Raw genomic sequence first — 17,877 nt, 5'->3', positions numbered from 1 at the left:
GAACGAGTCCACCGTCAGCAGAGAAGCACACTTTACAAACTTACAGCACAAACTCTGATGTTAGAAAATTATGAAGTGGACACATACTCCCGGCTAAAATCAACACCACTGCATCTGCCATGTGACGGAATGAGAGCTGGTAGAAAGTGTGAACTGTGTGAAAGCGCTAATTAAGGCTAATAATAAAACCTTCCCATCATTAGTGCACAGTATCTCAGCTACATACACACACCTGTACTCATGCATGACAATATGACTTCTTGTTTTTTTTAACTAAAACAAAGGTAGCAGGCCGCTGGCTGCCTAGTGGTTAGTGCGTGCGCCCCAGAGTCCCAGAAAACGGGAGGCCCAGGTTCAAATCTAACCAGTGGCTCCTTTCCCCTTCTCCCTCGCTCTCTCTCTCTCTTTCGCTCTCACACATATTTCTGACTCTATGCATTATCCTGTCTCTGAATAAATCCCCAAAATAAATCTAAAAAAACAGACCAAAAAAAACGAACTTCCTCCCATTGATCGCTCATTACTTCAAATAATTAAATTGTAATCGTTTTATTTTGATGTACTTTATTGACACTGAGGGAAATTCAGTTTTACATTCTGTTATTTAGAGACACGCTTCTCACACACACAGGCCTGCGTTACACACACATGCACAAACAGGATCATGCATTAGTGGAGAGATGTCAGAGGGAGGCTGCTACACAGGGAGCGCACCAGAGCTGTGGGGTGCCTTGCGCAAGGGCACCTCGGCAGCACTCGGGAAGTGACCCTTGAACCTCTCCGGCTACCAGACCAACTTCCATACTTTGGTCCGCACTGGGACTTGAACAGGCGACCCCCCCCCCCCGGTTCCTGTTCCCCCCCTTACAGACTTAGCTTCTAAGTAAAGTTTGTTGAAGTAAGTAACTTGTGACATTTTTTTTTAGCCAGAGTGGGCAGAAAATAACGACATGACCAAATATACAAAACGTTCTGTTCTTGGGTTTATTCAAACAAATTGTTTTTTTCTCCAGATGTCCCCATGTGGGTTAGGGTTATGACTTTGTTTAAAAGTGATTGGAAAACAAAAAGAGGGGGACAGGCATCCCAAAAGAGTAAGCACAGAGATAAGAGAAAATGAAGTATACACATTGTGCGTGTGTGTGTGTGTGTGCGTGTGCATGTGTGTGTGTGTGTGTGTGTGTGTGTGTGTGTGTTGGTTGGGGTGTGTTTGTGCTGGGGGGGATGGTGATGATGGAGGAGGCCAGCTCACTGAGCAGGGTCATAAAGCCTGTGTGCTGATTCTGTCACCAGGAAAGATTTACTCACACTCTCTATCTCACACACACACACACAGACACACACACACACACACACACACACACACACACACACACACACACACACACACACACACACACACACAGACAGACAGACACAAGCATGTGACGCTCATACAGCAGACGTCCATCACATCTATCACAGTTTGCCTGCCCTTGGAAATAGTCTGTCTCCCTCTCTCTGTGTGATTCCTCTGTGTTTTCCCTCTCCACAGCACTACTATCTCCTGCACACACACACACAAACACACACATACACACACACAGCCGTCCATGCTGTTGTTTCCCCCCCGACAATCAACACAGTAGGAGAGAGAAACGTCTATTTCTCGTCCTCTTTCTCAAAGTCACAGTGCTTATCTTGTCTACAGTAACAAACCACACACACACATACACACACACACACACACACACACACACACACACACACACACATACACACACCAGTTCCTCAGAGTCCCTCCTGATCTTTCTCTCACTTCCCCTCCTCTCTGCTGATCCCGTTGTTCTCGCGCGCTGTAACCAGAAGTGTGACGTCCCTCGTTGAAGCGCTGTCACCACATCACTATCTTTATTTACCCAGCAATTTAGCAAAGTGAACACTCCTCCTGCGCACCTATTGTTCTGTAATAGGCTTTCAGTAGGAGAGTTGACTGTGTGTGACAGTGGAGATACGACCTGACATGTTTTTGTGCTTTCGAGATGGGTTGCATAGCTGAGATAAAACGGCCTGACGATGGGGGATTTTCCAGTGAAGCTTCCAAGCAGGTTGGACATTTTAAAGCCACTCCTTGTTGTGAACATAATGGCATTAAGGTATCTTTCATTATTTTTCACATGAGATGAATCCGAGGCCCTCAGTGGTCATGCATCCTTACATTTTATGGACTCCATTTTCCTGTGAAAACGTGAACATTTTCTGTTGTTTTCTTGATATCTCTACTTATTTAGTTATAGCTTAAATGGCCAAGAGGGTACCCTGTGCACAGCCTAGATGTTCTCAGGTGAGCACGGTTGCAGGAACATACTATAAAAAAACAAATCATAACTCTGTGGCACACTGAAAATAACTTTACCGTATTTTATTGTGAGTGAACAATGCGTTTCACCTGTAGCATCCTCAGGTTCGCCCAGTGTTTTCTTGAGACCACAATTTATTTTTCTTCTTGGTGTTTCCATCAAAACCGATTAATTTATACTATTACCTTGACATAACAAAGTTTGTTTTCTCATATTAACAGGATTATTGCTGGAAATCTAGAAAACAAACCAATAGCTGGTCAATGTGATGTTTAAAAAAATGATTTAAAAAAGGGACAGTGCACATTATTGAACATAAACATGAAAATATGCCATAGACTAATTTCCATTTTTAGTCCCTTGGCAGGGTGGTGGTTCACAAATGTACATAAAACCCCAATGACAAGTATAGGCCAGACAACAACACAAAGTGTACGTTAGTGGACAGAGACACATTTATACGATCATAAAAGGTGGATGCGTGGATGTTGATCAAAACAAACCAGGATGAAGTTTCTGTCAGAGTTCTTGGTGCGGCAGTAGGTCAGCCTGCAGGGACTCGGGTTGGGTGCCGGTGCGGACCTAAATATGGAGTTTGGTCTGGTAGCTGGAGAGGTGCGAGGCCACTTCCCAAGTACTGCCGAGGTGCCCACAAGCAAGGCACCGGAGCCCCAACAGCTCTGGTGCGCTCCCTGTGTAGCAGCCACACTCTGACATCTCTCCACTAATGCATGATCACAGGTCCTGTTTGTGCATTTGTGTCTAGTCGGGGTCTATATGTGTGAGAAGCATGTCCCTCAATAACAGAGTGTAAACCAGAACTTCCCTCAGGGATTTATGAAGTATGTAAAAAAATAAAGTGCTGCTATGGGAGGCAAAGTGTCGAAGTATTAAAGTGTAAAAGTGCTGCAGTGTTGCACATGATTATGAGGTACAGACGTGCATTGCATTCTGCCGTGGAGAAAAGTGCTGGTGTGATTGAACAACCTTTGTTGCATATTCAGACATGAGTATGTGTTGCACCCTTGAAAGGAACCGGTCAGAACTCGTCCATCCTCACTTTTAGAAACTTTTATTAAAGAAATGCCCACAGCTTTACACAAGCTTTGTTTTTCAGCCTACACACACCTCTGTGTCTTCCTCGCTGAGCCTCCCTTAAAGGTCCAGTGTCTTAATCTTAAAAAAGTAGATAAAACACACAGTATTTACTGTTTATAACTTTGTTTTCTTTTACTAATGATCCTAGAAATATAAATTAAATTAAATACTCCTGAAAATTAAATAAGTTTAACTAGACACACTGATATAACAAAATGACAGAAAAAAATATGAAAATATGAAAAAGCATTTTCAGCATGTTACATATGCACATACAATCCAGACTAAGACATGCCATGATGCCATCGCCCTCACTGAGCCCTTTTCTGTGTTTGTTTTGTGCTTGTGCAACCCTGGGGAATCTCGAGAGAACAACTGGAAACTATAAACTCGTTATTATGAGAAAACAGGGTCGATAAATTGTATAAATGCACGTCTGCTTATGGCTTCCTTACAAGAGTGATAATGAATAGAGCACTTCCCTTTTCTCACTAAAACAAATGCATGCTTCTGCTTCTGTAATCATTTGTTTGGGTGTGAAATGATGTGAAATCATAACATCAGAATTCATGAGTGACGCTTGATCTTCATGTTGGGTGATTTCATGTGGTCCCGCCCTAAACACCCCGACAGGAAACAGTATTCCTCTCCCTTCATCCGCCTTTGTAGTGACTTTCAAAGCGCTGTAAAAGAGCAGTTGGCCTAGCCAGCAAACGCTCTTTCCGTGACGTTCTCCATCTATCTCTACAGGAGGAGGAAAAACCCGAGCCGGAGCCTTCTTGTTGTTGTTGTTGGCGGCGGTGTCGAACAGTGGCGGCTTCTTGATTGACAGATACTGACTCAGCGGGAGGCAGCATGCCAAGGAGAAGTGAGAGGCAAAGAGAGGAAGGCTGAGGGAAAGAAGTCAACGATATTGGAAGAGAGAGGATGGGGCTGAAACAGAATTCACTGAGGAGAGAGACAAAATAATAATGATGGAGAGAGAGAGAGAGAGAGAGAGAGAGAGAGAGAAAGAGAGAGAGAGAGAGAGAGAGAGAGAGAGAGAAGCTGCTAACACCAGGAAGGTTTTGGTTTTGTTTGAGGCAGCACTGAGCAGCACTGATAATTTGCAGATCTTCCACACAAAGCCCGACTCAGAGTAACAAGCAAGATTATTTTACCCACCGCAATCCATTTGTACATGAACAAATGTGACTCTGTCGATGCCCAAAATGATACTGCTAGTTCAAAAACAATGACTGCACTTAAGTAGAGTTTAAATAAATCTGTACTTACTCCGACAAACTAGCTCATTCATTAAAGGTGACATGTTATCCTCCTCTTCTTCATCCAGTTTAAATAAGTCTCAGAGCTCCCCAAAACATGTGTGTGAAGTTTCTTGTTCTAAATCCACTCTGATCCTGTATTTGATCATGCCTATAAACCCCTCTATTTCAGCCCTGCTCAGAACAGGCTGTTTCTGTGTCTGTACCTTTAAATATGTAAATGAGCTGTGTCTGACCACGCCCCCTCTCTGGAAGGGCTTGGGTCTGCTCGGGCTTTCTTGCTCCATGTCCTATTGTTTACTGTGAGAAGGCAGACTCAGAGGGCAGAACAAACACCTAGCTGTGGGAGTGTCACCCACCTGGGGGAGGGGTTACTGCCCTTTGTGATGTCATGAAGGGAAAATCTCCAAACGGCCTGCTTGAGCACACATTTTCTGAAAAGTGGAGCAGGCAAAAGACGGAGAGGATGGACTTTTCCCATCATTGGGGGTTTGAAGACAGACTAGAGACACATATTAGTGTTAGAGAAACATGGTGAAGAGGATTTTACAGAATATGTGACCTTTATACCTTTAAATCTACTTAGAATTAAGTATTTTAAAGCTGCATAAGTGCTTGCTTCCTTCCAAACATAATTTCTACCCGAATGGATGGGACAGTAAAACTTAGAAAAGATTACTCTGTTGTATATCCATCAGTGTTCCTCATGCAACACAGATGAAAGATGGAACAACTGATGTTAAAGACATATCAGAGGTAGCTGATAGTCTCAAGGTTACAGTAGGTCATGCCTCATGTTCGGATTCTATAGTCCTCCAAGTGGGCATCCCAAGTCCAACCTCCAGCTTCTTTCTTGCATATCATTCAAAAACTCTCTTTCCCACATTTCCTACTCTGTCCACCGTCATCTCAAAAATAAATCTTGTGTTTGATATTGATGATATTTTCGGGGGAAAAAATTAATTTATTTTTCAACCCTACCTCATTCATTTAGACATGACTCTGAATCCTCCCCTCTGCATGGATCACAATAATACAGATGTTTTGGATCATAGCTGTGTTTCTCAAAAGTTTTGCACTTAAATCCAGAAAAAATCCAGAAAAAAACAGGATTGGATTACAAGATTTTACACAATTACATCATCCTTTTTTCTCTTGAACAAACTGATTCAGAGACTTCATCCTGTCTAAAAATCTTTTTTATCATGTTGGAATACTTTTGAAAAACCAGGCTGGGGTGATGTGTCGCAGTATTTCAGCACCATGGAGAGCTCTGTGATGGAGCTCTCCATGGTGCTGAAATACTGCTGGGACCAGACACTGCTTGTGCGATGCAAAATGTATCATTGTTTCAAATGCACTGTTCAAACAAAAGAGCTGCAAATAGATACTTTACAGAAATATACTATTTAAAATGTTAGAGAAGGGTTTTTTTTGCTTTTTTATATGAAGACAGAGAAGCCTGATTGTTGCATTATTATTTGCATCCTCTACTTATACTGTACAGATACAATCATTATGCCATAGCTTTCTTACTGGAGGTACACACTGTGATACTCATCGGTAAATACTTCACGGTGCTTCAGGATGAACAGGCCTCGAGCATGCAGGAAAAACCGCTGAGTCCTTCCCAGCTCCAAATGAACAGGAGAGAAGCATGATGAATGTCAGGCTTCCTTAACTAGAATTCATGGCCACAGCCAGGCCAGGTGGTGTAGTCACCGAGTCCAGCCATCAGTCACACTTTGTTTCTGCTAGCATTACAAAACTGTCATTCCTTAATCACTTACAGGCAGGTGACACTGCACAACACGTTGCATAAACTCCGACTGTAAGGCTGCAGGTGTACAAGTTCTGTATCGGTCCCAATATTTAGGAAGACCCTGATTATTAGACGACAAACATTTTCCTTGAAAGATATTTTTTGGGGCCATTTTTGCCTTTATTGGATGGGACAGCTGAAGAGAAACAGGAAATATTGGGAGGAGAGAGAGGGGGATGACATGCAGCAAAGGGCCTGATCAGGTTTGAACCCATAGCTGCTGCGACGAGGACTATGGCCTCTGTTCATGGGACGCATGACATGACCCCAAGGCTATCCGGCAACCCCATACTTCCCTTTTGTGAGACTACTTTTGCGTCTGCTAGAAGAGGAAATCTGTTTTTAAAGGAAACAATCGTGTTTGAAAATAATATTAAACGTTTTATAAGTGACATTTTAAACATCTATGTACTTGTTGAGTTCTAAAAAAGAGTGACCTATAACCTCCCCTACTGGGTTTGTTCACACTAACGGGGCAGCAGCTCAAACATGCTTTAGATTTCAGTCACTCCCATTCGGCTGTGACCCCTGCCAACACAGAAGAGAGAGATGGCCCCGCCCACTCAGTTTGTAGAGGCATGATGACGGACTGTAGTCAAAAACTTTAACTCATGGGCCGGCAGACTTTCCAAACCCAAGAAAAGATGTTTGGTCCATAATACGGCAAATGATTAATCATGTTCTGGGAGATCAATCCTGCAAATGGTTGCAGTATACGGTACTACTCCAAATCGGTCCACTTTTTGAAGGTCTCGGTCTCGTCTCGGAAATGAAAGCATTTTTACTCGGTCTTGACTCTAGATTTTAAATCAAGACCGCAACCTTCCCAGTGTTACAGTCTGAGTGAGTCACACACACCCTGCACACAAGATGATGATCTTTTATTGATATTTATGGTCCTAGCCTTGTCTCGGTCTCGCCCTGCCTTGGTCTTGGTCCTGACTCGGTCTCCATCGCTAAATGTCTTATACTTGACTACAACACTGCTATACGGTCTAAGGTCGGAGTGGGGTGGGAGGGGATGCTGCACGGTTTGTTTTGTTTTGGTAGATTTGTGTAAAAGTACAAAATCTACTCTGAAAGTGGCATATACCTTGACGCATTGAATTCACAAAGTAGGTTGTTGTTTTTAACACCTGTCAAATTAAATCCTGTTGTCACATCTCGGCATTGGTAAAAGAAAACACTCTTAATGCATCAGTCAACAGAGCGTTTTGAAAACACTTTCTCCTTCAGGTAAATATCCTTTACAGCTGCTTGTGTTCAGATGTTGACCATGTTGGGTACCGAACGCAAGCAGTGCAACTATCAATCAAATTCAAACATCAGTATCTCCATTATTCCTGAGATTAAACTGCGTCTTTACCTCTCTTCATACTGCACTCTTTATCTCTCATCTGGCCTCTCTCAATTCCCTCTCCATTTTCATCATCCACTAATTAGTCTCATGGGTCCTGAAAAAAAAGCAAAAGACATCATTGGAAGGAGATAAATCTAGACAGAGACAAATGAGAACAGCTTCTCACTCTGGAGCCTCTATAAATAGAGACGCGAGTAGAAAGCAGCCGCTTTAGCGCCAACGCAGAGATTCTACAAACACCAACATCACATGAACACAATGCACTGCCTCCATCACACGGGCTGATCAGATGCACTGATGGAAGTTCGCTGTGGCTTGTTTTCTGTTCAACAACTGAAAACTATAAGTGTCTGATACAAAAGTGTGATCGTCTCCAGCTGGATGGATGTACAAATCATTCTTCTTCTTCTGACAGAAAGTTGACACAGTTTAAAGATGTACACAGCATTTATATGAGCTCAAAGATGCGGAGAAGATCTTAATAAAAGGGCTCACATTGATCGAACAAGAAGAGAATAATTCTGCAGCTTAATAAGTTAAAACATTATGCTTATATAGTTGACTTGTTGAGTAGCTTTGATTGATTAGTAGCCCAAAAACCTCCTTATTTATCTGATACTGGCGTCAGTAAAAAGCCTGATTTCAGCCTCTGCCTGAAATATTTAGTTTCAGCTGCTGTCTCTTTAAGGCCCCCCCTCCCTCGTGCCCCATTCTTCTGATTGTCCAGCTCTCTGGAAACCTTTAGGGGAGCAGACCGCTGCAGGGCTGCCTATGGAGGTCTGCTCTCTAGTGCTGGGAGAAGAGGTTTGAACAGCTTATGTAGAGGCTTGAAGCCGCCTCGAGAAATTCTTGGTTTCATATCGGGAAACTATCGCGGGATTTGCAGAACAAAGCATTTAGTGCCCTCTGCAGACTCCTCCTGGGATTACTCCAACATACGTTTAACTCGTGATCTGAAACGTTGCCCACATTCAGTTTGAACATTCAGCATTGTAACACTATATGTGAGTTGTAGAAATGGAGATCAGCATCATAGATCAACTTTAAAGTCAGGCGTCTTACTGTTTTTTTATCTGAGAGCTACTTTGACATAAATGAAAAGTGGCCAAGAATTTCTTGGAACACATCGCTTTTATTTTTTGTCACATTCATCAAACCAGAATGCAGCTACTGATACAATATATGTCAGCTGTCAATCAAAACTTAAAAAGCACCAAACTGAACCTCAGCAAACAGACATGATTTCACTCTGACTGTGTGTACCCTGAATATTGTCATCAGCACCTTCACCATCAAGCTAATAGTGAATGGATTCTTGTGCTTTCTTAGAAAATGTGCAGCGTTAACCATCTTTGTCGGGTTGTTTAAAGAGATTGCTGTTTTTAAGTGTTTCTTTTGCCTCACTCTCCTTTTCAATTTGTAGCTCGCTGCCTGCAGTGTATTCCCGTGTAAAGTTAAAGTAGTCTTGAGTTTGGTGGCGCTCTGCGTTGTTTCTCTAACACACAGCAGAGGAGGCACACACACTGGTCCTTTACATTCTTATGGAAATGTTGCGTTCTCTTCCCCATTTAAATATTTGTTTTATGCTTTTTTACTGTCATGACAACCTTGTCCAACATAAATCTTGCTAAACGGGCTAACAGCACTGAACTTCTTACTTTAGCTCAGCTAGCATCCAACAGACATGATCCGAACTGTCCATGGAGGTTGCTGCTGCTGCTTTGCTCTGATTGGTTAGCTTCAGATGTTGACAATCTTAACAGGCGTGTCACCTTTTCAACAGCTGACAGCTGATTGGCCTATCTTATTATTTGGTATTGGAGGAGTTAAGACATCTGTGTATTGATTGAACTGAAGCGGAAAGAGGCGTTCAAGGGGCGTCGTATTTTTGTACACAGTCTTTGAACGAGTCATGGCGAGCTACTGAAAACTGGCAGCGGACCGCTAGCTACCAGACTTGTTAGAGACCGCTGCTTTAGATAACGACCCAAAATTCAGTATTGGTAAAACTGTCAAAGATTTGACATCAAGTTTAATTCACTTCTGTTGTTGCTTGTGCATGACCTCTCCCTCATCTTCTACTTTACATTCCTCTCTTTTGTTTGTCACTGTTATCCTTCGCTTTAATGCTGCTGTCCCTTTGTCCTCTGTGTCTGTCTGCTTGTTTATTTTTGTTTTTTGGCTGAGTTGTGTGTGTGTGTGTGTGTGTGTGTGTGTGTGTGTGTGTGTGTGTGTGTGTGTGTGTGTCTGTGAGGGAGAGAACAAGGGAGAGGGAGCAGAAGTTGTCCTTTTAAGTCTTCTCTTTACACTAGGCCTGCAGCACAACCTCATAAATCTGTTGGGATAGTGAACGCCTCGCTGCACAGGAGTCCTGTGTGTGTGTGTGTGTGTGTGTGTGTGTGTGTGTGTGTGTGTGTGTGTGTGTGTGTGTGTGTGTGTGTGTGTGTGTGTGTGTGTGTGTGTGTGTGTGTGTGTGTCTGTGTGTGTGTGTGTGTGTGTGTGTGTGTGTGTGTGTGTGTGGTGATAGTGTGTGTTTACAGTTTGTTTGATGATGTTCCTGTGTGTTTGCTGTTACATGTAGCACATAGTGATTTTGATCAGCTAAAGCTTGCTGCTCCTGTGGATTTTTTTTTACGGTATGTGTTCTTGAACCTCTCTGACTGCGTGCGTGCGTGTGTGTGTGTGATCCATCCACTGGCTGAACACCTGAGTGCCCACAGTGACAGAGAGGAATGGTAGGCTGTCCAAACCAACAACGTACAGCCAACACTGAGCGCTCCCGATGCACTTTGTTTAGTGTTATATCCCACAGGCTCACACACACACACACACACACACTCACACACACACACACACACACACACACACACACGAAAAACAAATGTACACGCATGAAACAACAACAACAACAACAGTGTGTTGGATGTGTAACTATTTGACATGCCATCCCTTGTTAAGTTCGGCGTAACAGATATGCACTCCTGCCCTTCTATTTTCACATATGCACTCCACATACACACTTTCAGGAGGACTGCTGGAGATTCTCCTGACATGGCTGTTCACATATGAACCTTACAAAGGGAGATTTTCCCTGTCAGATGGAAGGGAGGCAGGGGCGTCTCCTGAGATAAGACGTGATGTATACGACACTATAATGACAATATTTTCCTTTATATCACTATATATTCCTATATATTTGTGGTTCAGCAGAATCAAAATTTAGGAGAATAACCTGCTGCATTCTCACATCAGATCACTCTGACTTGCTGTGGAAAAAATACTAGGAGTCTGGCAGGAAAAACTCCGGGTGAAGTCCGAATGAAAAGGTTCCTCCACAAATATCAGGAGTTTTCAGGAGTTTTCTGCAAGTGTGAAATCCCTTTAAGTGTCTCTTTACAGTCTCTTGACCCAGTGACCTTAATATCTCTAACAAATGTTATCTCAAGGCGCTGACAGATCTGGACAATACTCCTTATTATATAATTTAAAAAAACTAAACAATAATCCATCATGAGCACAGCAATATGCAACACTTAGTAACAGAGTAACGGACAAGGGAAACCTCGAGCAAAACTGGAAAGTGGGATTCAGACACAGTCACCACCTCACATGTATGGAGGCCCAGAAGTGATGATTGAGCAGCATGGATTAACAGAAAAAAAGATTGAATATCAGTGCCTAATTCTGTGATCCTGCTCCTCAAACCTTTAAACATCATTCTAAAAAAAAAAAAAAACAACCCCAAAGTCATCGATCTGAACCAGTCACCTATGTATAGCACATCTCCCTGGGAGCTCTGCTTGAAAAAAGCAAAACTAGAGAGAGTGAAGCAGAGAGAGAATGTCAAGGCCATCAGAAGCAGAGCGATATTGAAGCGGTGCTATTGATTGAGTATAAGCAGATGAGAGCAGAGCCGGGCTGTGATGCTGCCTGACAGATACATCAGATCGCCCTCAGCACTTCACATATATAGCAGCGGCACCAATCAGCCGTGCATGCATACTGATTGCACTTTGATACGGATTTCAGCTATGAAATAAAATCTGGAGCTGCCAGACTTTCTGTCTGCACATCCGTCCACCCGTCCCCTCTATTCATTAGCTGCCCATGCATGTGCATCAAATCCATCCATATCCAGCCATCTGTCAATTTGATCAAGCTTTCACATACATTACCAGGCTGCACACGGGTATGGTGTGCTCACTCACTGTGCATCGACTCACCTGCTGGATCTGACTCGGCTCAACCTTCACATGCTGTTTGGAAAAACATCCATTTCAAATTGAGGTTGTATGATAAAAAAATATCTTACTGAGCATGCTCTCAAGGTAAAAAGACAAGGCCACTAAAAACAAAGTAAAACCTACAACTACAGCTATATAGACAAATCCAATGGGCAATGTCAAGCTGTTTTTAATCATCACAGACCAGTTACCTTGGCAAGAAGATTGTATTCAAGGTCCAATCAGTGAGATGTGTAGTGAGTGAAATGATAAAGTGAGCTTACTATATGATCAGACATTAAGGAAACGTGCTATGTTGAAGTGCTGGCTTCTCTGACAACAATGCAGCAGCCAGTATGTCCTCCTTCTAACTTTAGATTCTGGTCCTGAATGCTCTGGATTTGTTTGGACCAGAGAAGGTAGGCAGTTTTAAGGCACCCCCACACGACCGTTTTGGACGCCCCTCGATATGCCAGATATGAGAGCAGTTATCAGGTCAAACCAACAGGTGTTGCAGCGATGGAAGCAGCAAGAGAACTGGTTCAGATAGAAGTGATTGTACCCGACCTAAAAAGCCTCTGCATGTTTCTAATAAGCTCCAATAGCAGAAACGTGCTCAAACTAGGATCAATATTGGAGATGCTTTCGAAAAATGGAGAGAGGTTAGAACACAGAAAGGTTTACAGACCGATGCAGAGCTGGCTAAACACTGAAGCTTCAGTGTCCACCACATGGCAACCTGTGTGAGTATCAACTCTAGAGAGGAGGGTGCGGGAGAGACAGCTCTCTACAATGTTTAGAATTTTGGCTGCAGTACCCATTTTGAGTTCAGAGTTACATATTGCTCCTTTAATTGTCTGGAGATGAGAGAGGTTAAAATAATGATAACATTCTTGATCGTCCTTCGAAGAATGAAGCTTCTGTATTGTGCACTCATTTTTTTTCCCAAAGTTAGTTTGTCACAACCCTCCCGATGACCTTTCATGTGATTCTCAAAAAAATAAAGTAACATAGAAAGTTCAGTAAAAGTAGAACATTGTTCTCTTCTTCTGACGGCTTTCCTTCAAACGCACAGATGTCTTGGTGAGACGCTTTTCAACTACCTGTGTTTTTCCCGGATTCGTCTCTATCTTCCATCTGACTAAAGTAATATTGAAAGTCACGTGGCCTCCAGCCTGAGCCGAACCTTAATCTGTTATCAACTGCATGAGCCCCCGTGACATGTCATCTGAGGGCAAAATGTGTGCTCACCTTTTTTTTCCATAATGAATTGAGTCTTCTTTTCTGTAAAATTGAGCTCCTTGAAAGATGAAAGCCAATTTCAAATCATATCTCCTGCCCTTTCATTTCCTCTTACAAGCTTATAAGCTCTTAAAGAAATGCTTCTCTAAAGGTGGGGGTGGGGGGTGGTGTCGTAGTGGGAGGGGGGGGGGATCAGCTACTTGTACAGATCTTGATCTCAGTGCTTATTTCCTTTCATTTGTCTCTTGACTCTCTGTGCTTTTTTTTGCTGTCCAGATTCTGTATTAATAACAAGTAGGTAGACTACCTGATGTCTGATTTATAATTTTACATTTTAACTTTTCTGATCTTCATAGTACTCTTGGATGATTTTGTGTTTTTCATCCATTTTATGTACATAACACACACACACGCACATTTATGTGTCTATTTCCCTGGTTGGAACAGTACTTGAAAAAAAATGTCATTATGCATTGTACTGTGTGTGTGACCAATAAATCTGAATATTAATTTGACCCTCGTACATTTTATCTTTGGTGGCCAATTTATTGGTTTCCTGGACTCAGAGAAGTGACCATATTTTGAGAAGAGGGTGGAGCTAGCGAGCAGTGAGGGGGGTTAGAATACAGAAAGGTATCAAGGTCAGTCAATGGCTCATTCATAAGCTGGTAAATGAGCTACTTTCAATTTTATTTGTGGTGCTGAGACAGCATTATCAGAGTAAACAGCATGCGACGCGAGCGAGCGTCAGCGTCAAAGTCAGCATGATTCTATTGTTTCCTATTGGAGTGTCCAAGCTGCCAGTGAGCGATGTACTGTAGCGCAACATTTTTACTCGGACGCCCCATTTATATTCCCTCTTTGTTGCTCGCTTTGATGTGGACGAGGAACTAGGAAGGAGGGGGCTCTGCACGGCACTGACACTCGCTTCTCTCACTCAACAGAACTCGTTAGCTTGTTGTACAAAGCTGAGATAACCGTGCATTAATAATATCCACATCGATGATTGAAATATTGACCTTTGACTTTTCGAGGGTATAATTTCCAGGTGTAGAGCTGCTGCTGCTGATGCCAGGCCACACCTTCTTTACACTGGTTAAGTTTCAGATAACAACAAGCACTGGTGTGAAGCGCTCTGATACTGATACTGATACAGAACCTGATACTGAAAATCTAGGGCGGGGCTTTGGTCTGGTGAACTGGTGATTTGTAACCTTTAGATCCTTAAGGTGGTTTTTAGACCTTCTTTGTTTGTTGAACGAATGAACCAAGACCACTTCAACAACCTTTACATTTACCAACCAACAGAAGTACGATATGTTTACAGTGTAACTTCAAGCTTAGGGTTTTTTGCTGAGATCATTATTGGATCACAGTTGACAGTACATGCTCTATTGGTTACCACGGTGACGTGGCTGCAGAAGCTCTTGTTGTTTTTTTATGGCTGTCAAAGCATTATGATGTTAATAAAGTAAGGTCATGCTGTGAGGGGCCGCCAGGCTTTGGTGCACCGTGGGATTGATTGATGACTCTGTTGTCAGTTCAATCTAAGAAATGCATTTGAAGAGGGAGGGAGGAAGGGAGGGAGGAAAAGGGGGAGAACTAAATGGATTAGTTAAGAACAGAGAAAGGATGGAAGAAAGAAATTAAGTGACTCAGGAAGGCGGGCATAAAAAGAATTTGGAAATTAAGGGAAGCATGAAGGTAAGACGGAGATACAAGATAAGAGAAAATTAAAGATTTGTAATAGGGGAGTGACAAAAGCACAGACATACTCTTCAGATCTGCGTTTAGGGGGAAGGTAAAGGCTAAAAATAAAATTGCATAAAAAGGTCTAAGGAAGGAAGAAGGAAGTTCAGGAAAAGTGGGAGTGGGGCGTTTTCTGTGTGGAAAAAGTATGACAAAATACGAACCTTAAAACATGGAAATAACGGAGGAAGGGAGATGATGTTTTCTCCATCAGGCGCTGAGTTGAATTGATAAGGATGCACATGCTGCACGCGCATACACAACACCATGAATGAGTCTGTGAGGAAGCATAAGTGAGGATGTTTACGGCGAATCTCTGATTCATTAAAAGAGACAGAAAGGTGACAATAAATAACATAACTGAAAGCTGCTTGAGGATTGAAAACGAAAGTAAAGAGGTCTGTTGTTACCGTGGCGGATTGGTTAGTTGGCGGATTTTTATTCTCTCCCCTGAGAAATCACCGTCTATAAACTGACACACAGTCATACGACATGTGTGCACCTGTTGATTTGCACTGTTGATACGTGCAGGTGGGGGGAAAAGATTAGCATTTCAGGACTACACAGAGCTGCCAGCGCACACACACACACACACACACACACACACACACACACACACACACACACACATACACACACACACACACACACACACACACACACACACATACACAGCACACAGAGCAGCACACGGGTACAGGTACACAGACAGCACACAAACACACTTCTATTGATTCGGTGTGGACGATGCTCCATTCAACAGCGTCACCCTGCTATTGATTCATAAGCATTGTATCCGCACAGATGGAACAGGTGCACCTCAAAATGAGAAGCAGAGGAACCAGCTGAGATCATCACAGGATGTTATCTTTACTGGGAAACATGGAAATCATCTCCATCTGTTAAGCCCTGAGTAAACTCGCTTTCAACCACACGGTTTGGTTTGGAGCATTGTTTGTGCACGCCCTTAGAAATTAAAGGGATACTTCACCAATTTGCATTAAGCTTTGTATCATTAGAAACCAGGTAGTATTTTTGAATGGTCGTGCATCTCGCCCTCATTCTCCCCTGAGACGTTTGTATTTCTGAGTCTGAAAAGGAGATACAACGGTAGTTCCTCATATTTTCGACCACTGAAGCTAAAGACCAATCACAGATCAGTGGGTGGGAACTCACTCCCAGAATCGAAACTTAATGTCCTCCATATTGCTTGGAAGCTATGCTAACAGGCTCTATGGAGAAAGATGATAATGGTGAACAAATATAAATATAGCGGTGAGATGGCTGCTGCCGACAGGCCGGTCTTGTGTTTTGGCTGCCGGGGACCCCAACCCTATGTACATTAAGTGGGGGATACTCTACAAGATAACCAGGCTGATTTTGGGCCCCATCCACGATTTCCGAGAAAGTTATCAAAGTCATGATTTTTTATGGTTCTAATATTATCTCACCAGATTTTCTTGTGGTGTGAGCTTCACTAAGAGTGATACGATCTTCTCCAAAGAACATCATGGCCTCACTGATTTCAAATCCAAAAATACTAAACATGTTCACTATCTACAATTTGATACCTTGTCTGCATGCACAATTTCAATAAGAGATTTCGCCAAAGTTGTTAGTTTTACACTTTACAGCTTTACTATGACACAGACAGCGACGGCAGTTTCAGAGCGCTTCTCACCAGTTGACTGACTGTGTTAAAAACAAATTAAAAAATCTGACGACAGTAAATGCACCTCTTCCCACTATTCATATCTTTGGCCCATAAAAACAAGTGTAAAGTAGTATATGTTTTCTTGGACATTGATGTGAATTTTCAGTAACATAGCTTAGTATGTGGCACAATAAGAAGTGTAAAATATTCATGTTTTTATCTTGGACCTTGATGTGAATTTAAAATTATTGATAAGCATTTGCTTATTGCAATTTCACACATGTATAAACAGTTAACAGCTAAGGTAATAAATGAAAGCAGTTTGATGCAAGTAGCTCTTGTTCACATTCATTTTTTCCAAGTAGCTCTCATGTGAAGAAAGGTTGGAGACCCTAGAGGAATCCTCCTGTAACACGCGTTGCACAAAAGCAAGTTTTTTTTTAAGTTCTGAGTCCACTGGTGAACAGTGAGCCCTTTGGACTTGTTTCATTTCCATGATGGGATATGAATTCATTGGAATGCATGCAGATCATGATCTACCAACAGGGAGTTGAATGCATGTGACTTGACGGTTGAAAAATGTTTGTTGAATATCAACTGACACACTGTTAATATGCATCGACATATCTACTGATAGCTTGTTGAGTGTCAACAGATGGAATATCAAAATAAAGTTTTACTAAAAGAAGTAAACTGGAAACGTTGGTCATTGTTCCCAGTGGTATATTTCCTGAGATTGCTGTTAATATAAGTCAGAATAATAGGAGACATAAAGTAAAAAGGATCAATATTATGTCAGGAAGGTGTACCAAAGTAATTAATTTAACAACAAGTTCACATAAAAGTTTTTGCAAAACTCGTCTGTCAGAAGTTCAGTTTGAAGGTATTATATAACTTCATATAAATAGATCAGTGAGTCTTTCTTTTTGTGTGCAACAGAAACCGACTTCTGTGACAATACTGATTACAGTTTGAGTTCTTTGAAGACTCCAAACACTGAAAAACAAAGCAAAAACTTGAACAGGCCAAGTCTGCATTTCCTTTCTTTTCTGCCGGCACAGCAAAAGTCAGCGTTTTCTGTTTGCCATCAACCTTTGTTGGTATCATCATGTGAGACGTTATGGA

At 42.2% G+C, this 17,877-nt stretch overlaps 1 protein-coding gene across 2 annotated transcripts in view; it reads left to right on the top strand.

Annotated features, from left to right (window-relative positions):
* Nucleotides 1-17,877, top strand: part of LOC109989051 (zeta-sarcoglycan) — a 380,910-nt gene that overhangs the window by 186,281 nt on the left and 176,752 nt on the right. The gene's annotated exons all lie outside the window — the stretch shown is intronic.

This window comes from Labrus bergylta, chromosome 1, assembly GCF_963930695.1.
Source record: "Labrus bergylta chromosome 1, fLabBer1.1, whole genome shotgun sequence".
NCBI lineage: Eukaryota > Metazoa > Chordata > Actinopteri > Labriformes > Labridae > Labrus > Labrus bergylta.
This window is presented reverse-complemented; position numbering and strand designations above follow the sequence as displayed.